Source organism: Psammomys obesus, unplaced genomic scaffold (assembly GCF_907164565.1).
Source record: "Psammomys obesus unplaced genomic scaffold, mPsaObe1.curated_primary_1811, whole genome shotgun sequence".
NCBI lineage: Eukaryota > Metazoa > Chordata > Mammalia > Rodentia > Muridae > Psammomys > Psammomys obesus.
The window spans coordinates 4,850,457-4,863,165 of record NW_026589137.1 but is presented as its reverse complement, the minus strand read 5'-3'; the positions used below and the strand labels follow the sequence as shown (position 1 = coordinate 4,863,165).

Sequence of the window (12,709 nt, the reverse complement as noted above, 5' to 3'; positions counted from 1 at the left end):
TGTCTGTATGCATGTAAATGAAGTTATCATGAATCTGTTTGATAGAAAAACTTCCACATTATTTAAGGAAGCTTGCTGTGTGTGACAGCACATGCATATATCCTTGCAGCATTAAAGAGGCATGAAGAAGTTGGGTACTCCTTGAGACCAGCCTGGTCCACAAAACCCTTTCTTAAACAAACAAGCAAGGAAAAATCAAAGTGTCTGGGGAGATGACTCCAAAGGTAAAACATTTATCTTGTAAGCATAAAAACCCAAGTTTAAATTCCTGTGATTCACATAAATCTGTGAATAGTAGCACATATTTATAATCACAGCACTTTTAACAGCAAGATGAGAAGCAGAGACAAGAAAACCCCAAGTTCCAAGTGCCAGGTAGGCTGACATGCACAACAAATAACAGACCCTGACTCAAATAAGGTGAAAGGTGAGGACACACACCTGAGGTTGTTCTTTGACATCTACTCATGTACAATGGCATATGTACACTGGCACATACACATACACAGCACATCCATGCATGTGCATACACATAGACATACATACTGCTGTCTGATGTAAATCTTGGGGAAATGTGAACAAAATAGTCACCACATATAGGGAACCAACAACAGATAAAAATAAAACCACTAATGTTCAATTTGTGAACTAATAAATTTGTTGTAGTTCCTAATTAAAGTATGATGCTGTTGGGAGCCATACAGATGTGAGTAACCTGTACTGCCACCTGAGGCCTTATTGATGTCCGTGGTCTGTGCTGCCAGCAAGGACCATGTTGGAATCCATGTTCCTGCAGCAGTTAGGGGTCAAAGGTTGTTTTCTGTGGCATGTAAGGCATGGAAGACCATGCTGAGGTCTATGGTACATGATGATGCTGACACCAGAGGCCAGGTGGATGTCTATGGTGTGTGCTGTCTCCAAATACTTTATAGAAGTCCATGTTCTATGCTCCTGCTGACTATAAAGAGCGATGAAGCAGCTTCTGTAGTGGGTTAGATATCTGCAGTCTCACAGTTGAGAGAGACATAGAAGGCTTCTGTGACAACACCTGCCACACGCAAAGTAACACCTAGATAGGAAGCCATCAAAAAGAATTTTTAAAAATTATAGTCAGAGAACCCAAATCCATTCAATGGAAAAAAGACAGTCTCTTCAACAAATGGTGCTGGACCAACTGGATGTCTACATGCAGAAAAATGAAAATAGATCCATATTTATCACCCTGTACAAAACTAAAGTCGAAGTGGATCAAGGACCTCAACATAAAACCAGATACTCTAAATCAGTTGGAAAAAAAAGTGGGGAACAGTCTAGAACTCATTGGCACAGGAGACAACTGCCTGAACAGAACACCAACAGCACAGGCTCTAAGAGCAACAATCAATAAATGGGACCTTATGAAACTGAAAAGCTTCTGTAAAGCAAAAGACACTGTCATCAAAACAAAATGACTGCCTACAGATTGGGAAAGAATCTTCACCAACCCTTTACCTGACAGAGGGCTAATATCCAGTATATATAAAGAACTAAAGAAGCAGAAAAGCAACAAACCAAGTAATACAATTAAAAAATGGGGAATGGAGCTAAACAGAGAATTCTCGATAGAAGAACATCGAATGGCAGAGAAACACTTAAAGAAATGCTCAACCTCATTAGCCATTAGGGAAATGCAAATCAAAACAACCCTGAGATATCACCTTACACCCATCAGAATGGCCAGTATCAAAAACTCAAGTGACAACACATGCTGGAGAGGTTGTGGAGAAAGGGGAACCCTCCTCCACTGCTGGTGGGAATGTAAACTGGTACAACCACTTTGGAAGTCAATCTGGCGCTTTCTCAGACAATTAGAAGTAGTGCTACCTCAAGACCCAGCTATACCACTTCTAGGTATATACCCAAAATTTGCTCAAGTACACAACAAGGACATTTGTTCAACCATGTTTGTAGCAGCTTTATTTGTAATAGCCAGAACCTGGAAACAACCCAGATGTTCATCAACGAGGAATGGATACAGAAATTGTGGTATTTTTACACAATGGAATACTGCTCAGCAATCAAAAAAGGAGGAAATCATGAAATTTGCAGGCAAATGGTGGGATCTAAAAAAGATCATTCTGAGTGAATTATCCCAGAAGGAGAAAGACAAACATGGTATATACTTGCTTATATAGACCTACAAGATGTGATAAACATAATGAAATCTACACACCTAAAGAAGATAATCAAGAAAGCAGACATGGGAGAAGATGATCAATCTTCATTTAGAAAGACAAATGTGATGGGCATTGAAGGTATGACAGGAGTCTACCGCAAAAGGCATCTGAAAGACTCTACCTAGCAGTGTTTCAAAGCAGACACTAAGACTCATAACCAAACCCTCGGCAGAGTACAGGGAATCATATGAAAGAAGGGGAGATAGTATGATATGGAAAGGATAGGAGCTCTACAAGGACCAAATATATCTGGGCACAGGGTCTTTTCTGAGACTGACACTCAACCAAGGACCATCTATGGATATAACCTTGAACTTCTCCTCAGATGTGGCCCGTGGTAGCCCAGTAACCAAGTAGTTTTCCAAAGTAAGGGGAACAAGGACTATTTCTAACAGGATCTCAAGGGCAGGCTCTTTGACCTCCCCACCTCCCCAGGGGAGGAGCAGTCCTGTTAGGCCACAGAGGAGGACTTTTCATCCAGCCCTGAAGATACCTGATAAAACAGGGTCAAATGAAGGGGGAGGAGGTCCTCCCCTATCAGTGGACTTGGAAAGGAGCAGGGAGGAGACCAGGGAGGGAGTGTGGGGTTGGGGAGGGAATGAGGGAGTGGGATATAGCTGGGATACAGAGTTAACAAAATGTAACTAATAAGAAAAATAAAACTAAAAAAATGAACTGTCAAAAAAAATTATAGTCAGTATGCTGAAGTGTGTAGCTTTTCACAGTTGATGGCTTCTGGTGAGGGTTGAAGTAGGAAGAACTCAATTTTCTTTCAGGGGCTGGCCACCAGGAGTTTTATCATATTCCAGTAATTAAATGGACAGCACAAAGTGGACTTTTTTATTTTAAGGGAGAAGGCCACTAGGGTGCAAGAGGAAGACCTTGGAGGACTGGAAAGTAAGGAGGATCAGGGTACATTATACAAATTTTTAAATAATAAATAAAATTTTATATTAAAAATAATAAAGTATTAATCAGATATTACATACAGAAAGAATGGCTCAAAAGTAGCTGCATCATGGGAATTCCACCGAATCATTGATGACAGCCTAGGAATGCTGGAATCCTGTAGCTTAATGCAAACTTGCAGACAGCTCAACAGTTTACAGGTAGCTTGGCTACTCCAGTCCAGGTCTCCTCAGCACTCTCTACTGTTTCTATAACACTGGGTCTTATACATCTACCTGGCCAAATTTAAGGATGCCCTGATATTTCTGAGTGATTTACTTTCTGAGTCTCAATGAACTTCCATTGAGAACTTACTGAGTTTCCTGGAGTTGGAGAAATGATAGTGACAAAATGACCAGTGCCTCAAGCCAGATGAATTCCCAACATTTTGAGGAGAACTGGGCAATTTCTATTGACAAGTGATAGCTCTTTGGAGGGAGATATCAGTTTTCTTTAAGGGTGTGACCTTAGTATGTTACCCACACTCAAATGGATAGCTACATATCCAAGAGTATATGGGCAGCACAGATTGAAGCTAATGAGTTTTAAAAATAGGTGGACTCATAGATGAGTGGGTTATTTAAGGGGAGGTGGATCTGGGAGTAGTTGGAGGAGGTGGTGGATATGATCAGAATAGATTTTGTGAAATTCTCAATTAATTTTTGAAAATTATTTAACTATACTTTCTTTCAGAGGACCAGAGTTCAGTTCCTACATGCACACATGTGCTCTCTCTCTCTCTCTCTCTCTCTCTCTCTCTCACACACACACACACACACACACACACACACACACACACACAGAGGGGAGGAAGAGGGAGGGAGCAAACCTTAAAATCTCTGTATTGTTTGCTTTTGCCATGGCTTTTCATATTTAGTATAGTGTTAGGATTTTTTGAGTTGTTCTATATGCTCAGTAATATGATGAAATATGATGTAGATTTGTGGATAAGAATATATTATTGTCATTTGACTTTTTCCATTTTCTTCATTTTCCTGTAATTTCTTGTACAGATGAATTTAGACATCTTAGAGATTTAGAAGCACCTAACACTGAAGAAGAATACAATGAGGAGAATGATGCATAGAGGCCAAGATCCCTTGGACAAGCCATTGTCTGTAGACATCATCAGGGGAGAAGTAAAGTACATTAAAACCCATACATGGAGAATATCATGCAGATTTTAGAACTTGCAGTGTTCTAACATAATCTCTTACATGCTTTATTTTTCTCAGATATGGAGTTGTAAAAGAGTTAGTAAGAATTTATTTCAGTTCAGATGAAAGAAATGTTTAATTGATAAGTGTCGCTTTTCTAGTGGAGAACAGGGTGAAAAATGGAGCAAATAACAATGGAGCAAATAACTTCATTAGATTTGCTTGGTGGCTACACTTTTAAAGGGCAATACAGGAGTGTTAAGGGCATGATCAATAACTTAACCACCTGTCAGGGATCCAAGATGGTGGTGTCAAAAGGGACAGCAGTGACCAACAGACTGACCTCTGAGCGCTAAAACACCAGAGATTGTGTTTCCCAGGTGAGAGGAACCCCCAAGGTCTGGGAAGCAATCGGGTCCATTCTCAGGTCACCCAGCTAAACTAGGAGGAGTTCCTGGGTTCCTGCAAGTGCTTGGTCGCCAGCCCAAAGCCACATGCCTGTGTGCTCTGATCACCATCCCAGACTGAATTGTAGGCCCCACAACACCAGACACTGAGATTTGCAGTCAAGAGAAAACACCATGGTGAAGGAAGCAATCAGTACTGCCCTCAAGTCACCCAGAAAATCACTGGAAATGGTTCCAGACTCTAGAAGACACTCAGTAGTTAGTCCAGAGACCCTCCTGCTCAGCCTACTCATCATTCAAGACTGAACTGTGGGCTCCAGGACCAGAGACTGGGTTTCCCTGTCAGAAGGAAAGCCCACAGTGAGGGAAACATCAGATCTGACCCCAGGACACTCAACTGACCCACCAAAAGAGTTCTGGGAAGAGTTCCTGGGTTCCTACAGGGGCCCAGTTGCCAGTGGGGAGCCACTTGCCTGTTTCTGCGTGCACTACTCACCATCCCAGACTAAACTGTGGACCCCAAAACACCACAGATTAGGTCTCCCTGTCAGGAGGAAACCCCACAGTGAGGGGAACATCAGGTCTGACCTCAAGACCCCCAGTTCCTGAAAAGTTTCTGAGTTCCTGCACACTCCAGACTCTAGCGTCCAGCTGCATGCATGAGAGCTGTGCTAACATCCCACTGATTAATGTATGGGTACTACGGCCCAGAACTTCAACCTCATACCTACAGATGCTTAGGATCCACAGGATCAGCCCAAGACATTGCACCAAGGCACAACCTGTCTCCCTAGCTAAATTTACCAACAGGGCTTCCTGCTTCTTCAAGATGGCTGTGGCCAGCAAATACAGTGTAAGAGCAGCAGCAATAGCCCACTAAATTCAGAGCAAGAAACCCAGAGCAGAGCAGTTGTCTCTAGAAATTCTCCTAGTGAGAAGAGAGCTACCCATACTACCAAGAACCACAGGTACCACAGGTACCTGAGGTGAGCTGTGCCAATTCCTAAGAAGCACTGGCCATTTGGTGACCATACTGAAAAAGCTGAGGAGGCTTCCTTCAGGAACAACCATCTTCCTGCCAAGAGGATCCTCCCACCCCCAGGATTCCAGGAGGTACCAGAAACTAACAGCCAACACCTAACATACCCAGATGAATAGAGGGCAGTGTAAAAGCATAATTAACAAGAGCCAATGCACTATGCCATCTCCAGAACACAGTTATCCAATGGCAAGCAACCCTGGACACACTATCATAAGTGAAATCCAAGAGGATAACCTTACATCTATGCTTATGAAAAGGATAATGGAGGAAATTTTTAAAAATATGTAAAGAAATAGAGGAGAGCCCTACAGTAAATTAGACCAGAAAAGAAAATACTCAAGCCACATAATAGTCAAAACAGTAAGTATAAAGAACAAAGAAAAATACTAAAAGCTGCAGGGGAAAAGGCCAAATAACATATAATAACAAACCGATGAGAATAACATCTGACTACTCAACAGAGACTATGAAAGCCAGAAGGTCATGGACAGATACCATGCAGACTCTAAGAGAACACAGATATCAGCCCAGGCGACTATAACCAGCAAAACTCTCAGTTATCATAGCTGGAGAAAGCAAGATATTCAACGTGAAAAACAAATTTAACCAATACCAACCCAAAAATCCAGTGTTACAGAAGATACTAGAAGGAAAAATGCAACCAAACAAAATTAACTACTTTCAGGAAAGCACAGGAAATAAATAACCTCACTACAGCAAAACTAAAAGTAGCCAAGCACACAAACTCACTACCACAACCAACATCAATATCAAAGGATTTTTTTTCTTTATTAATTACATTTACTCACTTTGTATCCCCCCCTGTGGTTCCCTCCCTCCTCCCATCCCAATCCTTCCCTTCCTCCACCCTCTGCCTGCATGCCCCTCCCCAAGTCCACTGATAGGGGAGGACTTCTTTTCCTTCCTTCTGATCCTAGTCAATTAGGTCTCATCAGGAGTGGCTGCATTGTCTTCTTCTGTGGCCTGGTAATGCTGCTTCCCCCTCAGGGGGAGGAAATTAAAGAGCAGGCCAATCAGTTCATGTCAGAGACAGTCCCTGTTCCTATTACAATGGAACCCACTTGGATACTTAATTGCCATGGGCTACATCTGTGCAGGGGTCTTAGGTTATCTCCATATATAGTCCTTGGTTGGAATAGCAGTCTCAGGAAAGACTCCTGTGCTCAGATTTTTTTGGTCTGTTGCTCTCCTTATGGAGTTCCTGTCCTCTCCAGATCTTACTATTTCCCACTTCTTTCCTAAGATTCCCTGCACTCTGCCCAAAGGTTGCCCATAAGTCTCAGTATCTACATTGATAGTCTGCAGGGCAGAGATTGTCAGAGGTCCTCTGTATCAGGCTCCTGACTTGTTCCCTCTTTTCTCCTTCTTGTGATGTCCAGCCTCTTTGCTTTTCTGGATAGGAATTGAGCATTTTAGCAGGAGTCCTCCCACTTGATTAGTTTCTTTAGGTGTACAGATTTTAGTAGGTTTATCCTATATTATGTGTCTATATGAGTGAGTATATGCTGTGTGCATCTTTCTGCTTCTGGGATAGCTCACTCAGGATGATCTTTTCCAGATCCCACCATTTACCTGCAAATTTCATGATTTCCTTGTTTTTTATTGCTGAGTAATATTCCATTGTGTAGATATATCACAATTTGTACATCCATTCCTCCACTGAGGGGCATCTGGGCTGTTTCCAGCTTCTGGCTATTACAAATAAAGCTGATACAAACATGGTTGAGCAGATGTCCTTTTGGATATATGCCTAGGAGTGGTATGGCTGGATCTTGAGGAAGCACTATTCCTAGTTGTCTGAGAAAGTGCCAGATTGCTTTCCAGAGTGGTTGTATAAGTTTACAATCCCACCAACAGTGGAGGAAGGTTCCCCTTTCTCCACAACCTCTCCAGCATGTGTTGCCTCTTGAGTTTTTGATCTTAGCCATTCTGATGGGTGTAAGGTGAAATCTTAGGGTCATTTTGATTTGCATTTCCCTGATGGCTAATGAGGTTGAGCATTTCTTTAAAGGTTTCTCTGCCATTCGCTATTCCTTTGCAGAGAATTCTTTGTTTAGCTCTGTACCCCATTTTTTAATTGGATTACTTGATTTTTTGCTGTTTAACTTTAGTTCTTTATATATACTGGATATTAGCCCTCTATGAGATATGATTGGTAAAGATCTTTTCCCAATCTGTAGGCTGTCGTTTTGTTCTGAGGACAGTATCCTTTGCTTTACAGAAGCGTTTCAGTTTCATGAGGTCCCATTTATTGATTGTTGCTCTTAGAGCCTGGGCTGTTGGTGTTCTGTTCAGGAAGTTGTCTCCTGTGCCAATGAGTTCAAGGGTATTCCCCACTTTTTTTTTTTTTTATAAGCGGTTTAGTGTGTCTAGGTTTATGTTGAGGTCTTTGATCCACTTGGACTTTAGTTTTGTGCAGGGTGATAAGTATGGATCTATTTGCATTTTTCTACATGCAGACTTCCAGTTAGACCAGCACCATTTGTTGAAGATGCTGTCTTTTTTCCATTGAATGGATTTGGCATCTTTGTCAAAAATCAGGTGTCCATAAGTGTGTGGATTTATGTCAGGGTCTTCTGGATTTCATAGTTTCTGTTGAGAAGTCAGGTGTGATTCTGATGGGTTTGCCATTATATGTTACTTGGCCTTTTTCCCTTGCAGCTTTTAGTAATTTTTTCTTTGTTCTGTATACTTACTGTTTTGCTTATTATGTGACGGGAGGATTTTCTTTTCTGGTCTAATTTATTAGGTGTTCTGTAGGCCTCTTGTATTCTTATAGGCTTCCCCTTTAAGTTGGGTAAATTTTCTTCAATGATTTTGTTGAAAATATTTTCTGGGCCTTGGAGGAGGCAATCTTCTTTTTCCTCTATTCCCAAAGGCCGGAAAGGCAGAGCCAAACGCATCTGTGCCTGTGGGTTTTACTTGCCATCCCAGACAGAATGGCGGTCCCCAAAGCAAATACTGGGTGTCCCTGTCAGGAGGAAACCCCACAGCAGGGAGATCATCAACACTAACGCTCAGGACAGCCAACACCAAAAGACTTTCTGGATTCACACAGACTCTAGGCTCTTGCCTTCTACTGCTGGCAGGAGCGCTGTGCTCAGCTACCATTATTGAGTACCCCTAGGGCACTGGGGCACACAGCTGCATCCTCAGACCTACAAAAGCCAGAGAGCCAATACAGCAGCCCTCAGATACTGTGCCAAGGATCAACCAGTTATCCCTAGCTAGACTGACAAAACTGTGGGAATCCCTGGTCCTTCAAGAAGGCTGCACCCAAAAATTACATTTTAAGAGCAACAGCTGCTGCTCAATAAATTCAGAGCAAGAAACCCAGCAGCCAGACAGCCATCATCAGGACCTCTCTTGAGGAGAGGAGAGCCTTCCTGAATACCACAGTTACCATACAGGTGCATACACCTGAAGTGAACTGTGACAATTCCTGAGAAGCACCACTATTCAGTTGACCATACCCAAAAAGCAGAGGAGAACTTCAGACCCTCCCCCCCCACCAAGTGGATTATCCCCATCCCAGGACTCAGCAGGCACCAGAAATTAACAGACAACACCTGAGACAGAGAGATTGGTAGAGGCCAGCGAAAAAGTACAACCAACAAAAGGCAAAACAAAATGGCATCCCCAGAACCCAGTTATCCAGGGGCAAGTAGCCTTGGATACCCTAACATAAGTGAAATTCAAGAAGATGACCTAACAACCATGCTAATGAAGAGGTTAATGGAGGAAGTAAATAAAATGTGTAAAGAATTAGGGGAAGATATATTAAAACAGATTATGGTCATCCGTAAAGAAATACAGGAAGATGCAGCCAAACAGTCTGTGTTACTGAAAGAAATAAAAGAAACAGAGGAACCCTCAAACAAACTGCTGAAGGAATTTAAGGAAAAACAGGAAAATACAGTCAGATAGGTAAAGGAAATCAACAAAACTGTTCAAGATCTGAAGATAGAATTGGAAGAATTAAAGAAAACACAAATGGAGGAAATCACAGAGAGGGAAAACCTAGGAAAGAAAACAGAAACTACAGAGGTAAGCATAACCAACAGACTACAAGAGATGGAAGAAAGAATCTCAGGTGTGGAAGATACAATGGAAAAAAAATCGATGTATCTGTCAAAGAAAATAATAAATCTAAAATATTCCTGAGACAAACCATCCAAGAAATCGAAGACAATATCAAAGGATTTAACAGCCACTGGTCATTAATCTCTCTCAACAACAATGGACTCAATTCTCCAATAAAAAGACACTGACTAACAGAACGGATGCATAAACAAGACCCAACAATTTGTTGTGTACAAGAAACATACCTAAGCCACGAAGGTAGACATTACCTGAGAGTAAAGGGCTGGAAGATGGTTGTCCAAGCAAATGGACCCAAGAAGCAAGCAGGAGTAGCCATTCTAATATCTAATAAAATAGACTTTCAACCAAAATTAACCAAAAGAGATGGGGAAGGACATTTCATACATATCAAGGGAAAATGCCACCAGGAAGATATCAAAATCCTGAACATATATGCATCAAATACAAGGGCACCTACATTTGTAAAATAAACATTAATAAAACTTAAACCACACATAGATCCCCATGTATTAATAGTGAGAGACTTCAACACCCCACTCTCAACAAAGGGCAGATTAACAAAACATAAACAAAGAAACAATGACTCTAACAGAGGTCATGAATCAAATTGACCTAACAGACATCTACAGAACCTTTCACCCAAACACAAAAGAATTTACCTTCTTCTCAGCACCTCATGGAACCTTCTCCAAAATAGACTATATAGTTGGTCACAAAGCAAGCCTCAACAGATACAAGAAGATTGAAATAGTCCCTTTTATCCTATCTGACTACCATGGACTAAAGCTGAACCTCAACAACAGCAGAAATAGCAAAAAGCCTACACTCACATGGAAACTGAACTACTTGCTACTCAAGGACAGCTGGGTCAGGGAAGAAATAAAAAAAGAAATTAAAGACTTCCTAGAATTCAATGGAGATGAAGGCACAACATACCCAAACTTATGGCACACAATAAAAACAAATAACTTACCGGCTCACCTAAAAGCCCTAAGGGGGAAAAAATAAAGAAGCAGACACACTCAAGAGAATTAGATGGCTAGAATTCATTAAATACAGGGCAGAAATCAAAATTACAAACAAATAAAATAATTCAAAGAATTAATTAAACCAAGAGCTGGTCAGAAGTGAAAAGGGGGACAGAACAACAGACACTAAAGAAATCTAAACAATCATTAGGTCCTACCTCAAAAGCCTATACACCACAAAGTTTGAAAATCTAAATGAAATGGACAGTTTTCTTGATTGTGTCCACTTACCCAAACTGAATCAACACCAGGTAAATAAGTTAAATAGTCATTTATCTACTAAGGAAATAGAAGCTGTCATCAAAATCTCCCATCCAAAAAAAGCCCATGGCCAGATGGTTTCAGCACAGAATGGTAGAAGACCTTCAAAGAAGAGCTAACACCAATACTCTTTAACCTATCCCACAAAATAGAAACAGAAAGAACATTACCAAACTCATTCTCTGAAGCGACAATCACCTTGATACCTAACCCTCACAAACAGCCAACAAAGAAAAAGGATTTCAGGCCAATCTCCCCTATGAACATTGATGCAAAAATACTGAACAAAACACTTGCAAACCAAATACAAGAACACATAAAAGATATTGTCCACCACACCAAGTAGGCTTCATCCCTGGTTTGCAGGGGTAGTTCAATACACTGAATTCTATCAATGTAATCTACCATAAAAAAAGTAAAAGAAAAAAAAAACACATGATATTCTCCTTAGATGCTGAAAAAGCATTTGATGAAATCCAACATTCGTTTATGTTTTAAGTCCTGGAGAGATTAGACACATACCTAAACATAGTAAAGGTAATATACAACAAGCTGATAGCCAAAAGCAAACTAAATGTTGAGAAACTTAAATCAATACCCTGAAGTCAGGGACAAGGCAAGGCTAACCTCTCTTTCTGTATCTTTTCAACATAGTTCTTGAAGTCCTTGCTAGAGCAATAAGACAAATAAAGAAGATGAAGGGGATTCATTTTGGAAAGGAAGAAATCAAAGTATCACTCTTCACAGATGATATGATAGTATGCATGATAGACCCCCAAAATTCTACCAGGGATCTCCTACGGCTGATAAACACCTTCAGCAAAGTGGCTGGATACAAAATTAACTAAAAAAAAAATCAGTTTCTATCCTGTATACAGAAGATAAATGGTCTGAGAAAGAATTTAGGGAAACAAAACCCTTCACAATAGCCACAAAGGACATGAAGTACCTTGGTGCATCTCTAACTAAGTAAGTCAAAGACTTGTATGAAAATAAAACTTTCCAGTCTCTGAAGAAAGAAATAGCAGAAGATATCAGAAAATGGAAAGATTCCCCCATGCTCATGGCCTGGCAAGAATAAAAATGGCCATTTTACCAATAGCAATATACAGATTCAATGCAATTTTCACCAAATTGCCAACACTATTCTTTACAGACCTTGAAAGAAAAATTCTCAACTTCATATGAAATAACAAGAAACCCAGAATGGCTAAATCAATCATCTACAAGAAAAGATCTGGAGGTATGTCTATCCCTGATCTCAAGTCATATTGTAGAGCAACAGTAGTAAAAACTGTATGGTACTGGCATTGAAACCTACTGGTGGGTCAATGGAATTGAATAGAAGACCCAGAATTAAACCACACACTTATGGACACCTGATTTTTGACAAAGATGCCAAAACCACACAATGAAAAATAGATAGCATCTTCAACAAATGGTGCTGGTCTAACTGGATGTCTTCTTGTAGAAAAATGCAAATAGATACATACTTATCACCTTACACAAAACCAAAGTTCACATG

At 40.7% G+C, this 12,709-nt stretch overlaps 1 pseudogene; it reads left to right on the top strand.

Annotated features, from left to right (window-relative positions):
- The first annotated feature begins 2,944 nt into the window (after positions 1 to 2,944).
- LOC129674860 (uncharacterized) overlaps positions 2,945 to 12,709 on the top strand; it is a 39,656-nt pseudogene continuing 29,891 nt past the window's right edge.